Here is a 7,467-nt window from a genome sequence, read left to right on the forward strand (position 1 = left end):
ATGCAAAAATTCCCATCAAAATCCTAGCCAACATAATCCAGCAACAAATCAAAAAGATAATACACCATGATCATGTGGGATTCATATCAGGGATGCAAGTATGGTTCAACATTAGAAAAACGATCAACGTTATCCACCATATAAATAAGAAAAGAGAAAAGAACCACATGATCATATCAATTGATGCAGAAAAGACATTTGACAAAACCAACATCCATTCCTGATAAAAACACTCAAGAAAAATAGGAATTGAAGTGAAATTCCTCAACATAATTAAGAACACATATACAAAACGAGCAGCCTACATTAATCTCAATGGAGAGAAACAGAAAGCCTTCCCTCTGCGAACAGGAACTAGACAAGGATGCCCTTTGTCGCCACTCCTATTCAATATTGTGCTGGAAGTCTTAGCAAGAGCTATATGGCAAGACAGAGAAATTAAAGGCATCCTAATTTGCAAAGAGGAAGTAAAACTCTCTCTATTTGCAAACAATATGATCCTATATGTAGAAAACCCCAAAGACTCAGTAAAAAAGCTACTAGACCTCATTGGGAGATTCGGCAAAGTGGCAGTATATAAGATCAATATACAAAAATCAGTTGGATTCCTCTATACCAAAAATGACAAAGTTGAAAAGTACATTAGGAAAGCAATACCATTTACAATAGCCACCCAAAGCATGAAATATCTAGGAATAAATGTAACCAGAGAAACAAAGGTCTTATACAAAAAAAACTATAAAACACTACTACAAGAAACTAAAAGAGACTTACAAAAATGGAAGAATGTACCATGCTCCTGGATAGGAAGACTTAACATTGTGAAAGTGTCAATACTACCTAAAAGCATTTTACACATATAATGCTATCCCAATGCAGATTCCACCAACATTCTTCAATGATATGGAAAAAACAAAACAAAACAATTACAATCTTTATATGGAAAGGAGAGAGACCCAGGATAAGCAAAGCACTGCTTAAGCAGAATAAGGTTGGAGGCCTCTCATTCCCCGACTTCAAAATTTACTACACGGCTATATTGGTCAAAACAGCTTGGTACTGGTACAATGAAAGCTACATAGATCAATGGAACAGAAATGAGAATCCAGAAATTAACCCATCTACATACAGCCAACTGATTTTTGACAAAACACCTAAATATATCACATGGGGAAGTGATAGTCTCTTCAACAGATGGTGCTGGCAGAACTGGAAAGTGATATGCAAAAGATTGAAACAAGATCTTCACCTCGCACCTTATACAAAAACCAACTGAACATGGATTAAAGACCTAAATGTGGATCCCAGCATTATGAAGGCCATCAATGAAAAAATAGGGACAAATGTGAGGGCACTAAGTCAGGGAATGCACAGACTATCAAACATTTTGAAAATTACACAAACAAAAGTAGACAAAATAGATGAGTGGAGCATAATAAAAATTAAAAACTTATGTGCATCAAAAGACTTCACCAGAAGAGTAAAACATTAACCCACAGAATGGGAAGAAAACTTTTGCAATGATATATCAGACAAGGGACTCATTTCTAAAATATATAGGAAACTACAACACCTCTACAAGAAAAAGACAAATAACCCAACTAAAAAATGGGCACAGGACATGAACAGACACTTCACCAAGGAGGAGATCCAGGCAGCCAGCAAACATATGAAGAAATGTTCACAATCACTAGCCATTAGAGATGCAAATCAAAACAACAATGAGACATCATCTCACACCAGTAATAACAGCAAAGATCAAAAAAGTAGAGGACAATAAATGCTGGCGGGGATGTGGAGAGACTGGGATGTTCCTGCATTGCTGGTGGGACTGCAAAATGGTCCAACCTCTCTGGAAAGCAAGATGGTGTTTCCTCAGAAGGTTGGAAATAGAAATAACTTATGATCCAGCAATTCCTCTACTTGCTATTTACCTCCAAAAAATACAAGCTATAACACGAGTAGATATATGCACATAAATGTTTATAGCAGCACTATTTACAATAGCACAAAGATGGAGACAGCCAAAGTGCCCATCAATTGAAGAATGGATAAAGAAGCTGTGGTACATATACACAATGGAATATTATGCTACCTTGAAAAATAACAAGGAAGCTTCAAGCCACCGCATAACATGGTTGAACCTTGAGGACATTATGTTGAGTGAAAGTAGTCAGTCACAAAAGGAGAAATACTGCATCGGACCACTACTGTAAAAGACTGAGAAAAAGAACCCATACTAAAAGTGGGACAGAGGTAAATAATGATGTATGCACAATTTTAGAATAACAGGGCTCTGGGATACAGGGATTGAGACATGGTTGGAATGGGGAGATGGGGGGAAATATTGTTAAGATGTTTAGCTGTCTTTTTTTAAATTATTGTGAATTATATGATAGTTTACATGAGAGAACTTTAGTTTTACATTCATTCTATCGTATATCGTTTCATTGCCATGGTTCCAATCCCCTCCATGCATCATCAACCAACCAAAGGGTGTACTCTACAGACCCGCCGCCTACACTCCCCCCCCGCACCCCCACATAGTCTTCAGCACACAGTCCCTCTCCCTCTCTGGACCCAAAGTCCCCAGCCGCTTCATCACTCCATGTCATCGTCTCTGACTCTATCTCAGGCATTGCTGCTTCTCTGTGTAGGGTCCAGCTCTCGGCTCTTCTCCATTGATGGTCCTAGAGACCTCCGCTCCTAGACTGGAGAGTTGATCACTCCCTTCCTTGCTATAAAATGTCTACCTTTACATTTACAACCCTCACAATCAGTCCTAATAACAATTATTCACTATTGTATCACAAGTGACCCATTTGCATTTCATTTCATCAGCTCCGCCCAGACAGATTGGATAGTACTCAATGGAGATTCTGCCTTCCTCCATGCCCCCTGACTCTAGGTTCCCTCTTTTGAATCTTGGTTTTCCTTGCATAACATTATACAATAGATACTGGAGGGGGAGAGAAAGGATTAGCCAGAACCATCACCTTAGAAAGCTTGTAAGTCCATCTTCTGCCTATAACGGATTTGTTGTTGTTGTTAAGTGCCTTCGAGTCGGAACCGACCCATAGCGACCCTGTACAGGGTTTCCAAGGGTGTAAATCCTTACGGGAGTAGAAAGCCTCATCTTTCTCCCGCGGAGCGGCTGGTAGTTTCGAACCACTGACCTTAAGGTTCGCAGTCCGATTCGTAACCACTACGCTACCAGAGCTCCTTATAACGGATAGGAATACCTAAAATGAGGCTACAACATGCCCAGTAAAGGAGGCTTCCTGTGTAGCCTCTGCATTACATAAGAAAAGGTGTTACATGGGAGACTAAAGTAGGCCTGACCCAAATCATGGTTCTTTCAATAAACTGATAATACACGTGAAAGTTGGACAAAGATTCGGAATTATGAACAATATTGAATTATGGTGTAAGAGAGGACTTATGCATATACTATGGACTACTGGATTCAGAAGAGGATGTAGAACTAAGGATATCATTGCTGACCACAGACTGGTCTTGGCTGAAATCAGAAAATGCCAGAAAGATGTTTACTTGTGCTTTAATGACTATGGAAAGACTTTCAACAGTATAGATCATGACAAGCTATATAGATAAGATTGCAAAGAATGGGAATTTCAGAACATTTAATTGTGCTCTTGAGGAACCTGTACATAGACCCAGAGACAGTGGCACGATCAGAATGAAACACTGCCCAATCCTAGGCCAACCTCACAATTGTTGCCATGCTAATAAATTCTCTAGATTGCAACAGTTAGAGCAGATATTATAGGATCCCCCCACCCCAACATTCTCTTCCTTAAATGGTTTCAATGGCAAATGAGTTACTTGCACTCACGTTTCATTAGACCTTCCACTTGTTGTTAAGTTGATTGAAATTTCAATGTGGTTATTTCATTAGGCATTTTGCTTTTACAATATAATACTTTTATATAATACTTTTTATAATTGGCAGATTTGTATCTGCATGCCCATAGCAAGTCCTTCCTTCATCCCAAGCCAGACCTGGAACATAACAATACTCACTGCCTTTAGTTGTGCACCTGTTGTTGTTAGATGCCATTGAGTTGATTCCAACTCACAGGTACCCTATGTACAACAGAACAACACACCAACCAGTCCTGTGCCATCCTCACAGTCATTGCTATGCTTGAGTCAATTTTGTAGCCACTGTGTCACTGAAGTCTTTGCGCGTCTTCCCCTTTTTGCTGACCTTCTACTTCACTAAGCTTGAAATTCCTCTCCAGGAGCCTATCACTACTAGTAACATGTTCAATGTACAAAAATCACAATCTACCCTCCCTTCTAAGGAGCATTCAAGTTGCACTTTTTCCAAGATAGATTTGTTTGTTCTTCTAGATGCCCATAATATATTCAATATTATTTGCCAACAACATAAATCAAGGGCACTGATGTAGGATAAGCACTGTACTTCAAGTTGGTTTGAACCACAAGGTTGGTGGTTCAATCTCACCAGCCACTCCTTGAATGCCTTAATAGGGTCATTATTAGTCAGAAGCAAGTCAACAGCATTTAACAACAATATTTTTTATTGATTGTCCAGTTTTCTCAAATTTGTTAACATTTGAGCCCAGTATTGATGGCTATGGGCCAATCCATCTTATTGAGGGTCTTCCTTTTTTAGCTGACCCTCCACTTTACCAAGCATAATGTTCTTCTCCAGCCACTGGTCCCTCCTGATAATAAGTCTGAAGTATGAGCGAAAAAGTCTCACCATCCTGATCTAAGGACCATTCTAGCAGTCCCAAACACCATAAATCAAATGCATTAATTCATTGTCAAACTTTCACATGCATATGAGGCTATAGAAAACTCCATGACTTGGATCAGGTACACCTTAGTCTTAAAACTGACATCTTTTCTTTTCAACACTTTAAGAGGTCTTGTGCAGGAAATTTGCCAAATACAACACGGCATTTGATTTCTTGACTGCTCTTCCATGAGTATTGATTGCAGATGAAAGCAAAATGAAGTTTTTGACAACTTCAATCTTTTCACCATTTATCATGATGTTATTTATTGCTCCAGCTGTGAAAATTTTTGTTTTCTTTACATTGAGGTGTAACCAATATTGAAGTCTATCTTCTTTGATATTCATCTGTAAATATTTCAAGTCCTCTTTGTTTTCAACAAGCACAGTTGTATCATCTGCATTTCGAGGGTTTCTAATGAATCTTCCTCCAATCCTGATGGCATGTAATCCACCTTCATATAGTCCAACTTTTTAGGTTATTTACTCAGCATATAGATTTAATAAATATGGTACAAGAATATAGCCCTGGTGCACACCTTTCCTGATTTTACACCATTCTGTATCCCCTTGCTTTGTTTGAATGACTGTCTCTTGGTCTATGTACAGGTTCCTCATGAACAATATCAAGTGTTCTAAAATACCCATTCTTTACTAACTTGTCATGATACAAACTGTTCAAAGCCTTTTCATAGTCAATAAAACACAAGCAAACCTTTTTCTCATATTCTATGCTTTCAGCCAAGATCCATTTGATGTCAGCTATGATATCTTTATTTTCATATCCTCTTCTAAATCTGGCTTGAGTTTCTGGCCTTGTTGATGTAGTGTTGCAGAGGTGTTTTGAATTACTTTCAACAACATTTTACTAGCATGTGGTATCAATTATATTGTTCTTTGATTTCTGAATTCTGTTAGGTCACCTCTCTTTGGGATGGACACTAATAAGGATCCCTTCCAGTTGGTTGGCCAGGTAGCTGCCTTCCAAATTTCTTGGCATAAATAAGTGAATGCCTCCAGGATTGCATCAGTTTGTTGAAAGATTTCAACTTGTATTCCAACAATTCCTAGAACCTTGTTTTTGCAGATATCTTTATTACACTTGACTTCTTCCTTCAGTATGATTAGTTCTCGATCATATACTACCTCTTGAGACAGTGGAAAACTGACCATTTCTTTTTGGTACAGTGACTCTGTGTATACCTTCCATCTTCTTTTGATGCTTTCAGAATCATTCAATATTTTGCCCATGGAATCCTTCAGTATTAGAAGCTGAGGCTTGAATTTTTCTTCAGTTCTTTTAGCTTAAAAAATGCAGAGCGTGCTCTTCCCTTTTGGTTTTTTACCTCCAGGTCTTTGCACATTTCATTATAATATTTTTTCTTCTTGAGCTACCCTTTGAAAGTTTCTGTTTAGCTCTTTTACTTTGTCATTTCTTTCAGTCACTTTAGCATCTCTATGAGTTTCTGAGTTTCTTCTGACATCCATTTTGGTCTTTTCATTATTACCTGTCTTTTTAATCACATTTTGCTCTTCTGGTCTGCAGTCACTTGTGTCTACTGCATCAAATCAGTTCTTGGCATGGTCTCTAAATTCAGGTTGGGTATGTTCAGGGTCATATTTTGGTTCTCACGAACTTGTTTTCATTCTTTTCAGTCACAGCCTGAACTTGCTTATGAACAATGGATGGTCTGTTCCATAGTGTGCACCTGGCCTTGTTTTAGCTGATGATATGAAACTTTTCCACTATCTTTTCTGAAAAATTTAGTCAATTTGCTTCCTATGTATTCCAACTTCTAAGAGCTCTTTAAAAAAGTATTCATAGTGAACAAGTTCTTGATATTGCAAAATTGTTTCATATGATCTCCATCATCATTATCTATCACCAAGGCCATATTTTCCAACTTTTGACACTTCTTTACTCATAATGTTTACAATCCAATCACTAGTAATTATCAATAGATCTTGTTTTTTGCATGTTTGATCAATTTCAGAATGAATAAGTTGGTAGAATTCTTTAATTTCATTATCACTGACTTTAGCGGTTCGTGCATAAATTTGAACAATAGTAGCATTAACTGGCTTTCCTTGTAGGGATATGGATATTACTCTATCACAGACAGTGTTGTATTTCAAGATATATCTTGAAATGTTCTTTATGATGATGAATTTGTTGTTCCTGGCATAGTAAGCCATATGATTGTCAAATTAAGAATGATTAATACCTGTCTATTTCAGCTTATTAATGCCTAGGATATTGATCTTTATGCATTCCATTTCATTTTTGACAACTTCCAATTGTCCTAGGTTCTTACTTTGTACATTCTATGTTCTAATTTATTAGTGGGTATTTGCAGCTGTTTCTCCTCATTTTGACTTGTACCCCATCACCAAATTAAGGTCCAGAAAGCTTTATTCCATTTGCATCAGCATGGTCAACTCAAGTTTGAGGAAGCAGCTCTTCTAGTATTTTGAGTGCCTTCTAGCTCAAGAGGTTCATCTCTCAGCATGATATCTTTCAATGTTCTGTTGATATACATAATGTTTTCATTTTCCAGCACTATATCTGAAAAAATAGAAGAGTTCTACCAACTTCTTCAGTCTGAAATAGATCAAACATGCAATCAAGATGTATTGCTCATTACTGGTGACTGGAATGCAAAAGTAGGGAGCAAAGA

The sequence above is a fragment of the Chrysochloris asiatica genome, unplaced genomic scaffold, assembly GCF_000296735.1.
Source record: "Chrysochloris asiatica unplaced genomic scaffold, ChrAsi1.0 scaffold00167, whole genome shotgun sequence".
NCBI classification, from domain to species: Eukaryota; Metazoa; Chordata; class Mammalia; order Afrosoricida; family Chrysochloridae; genus Chrysochloris; species Chrysochloris asiatica.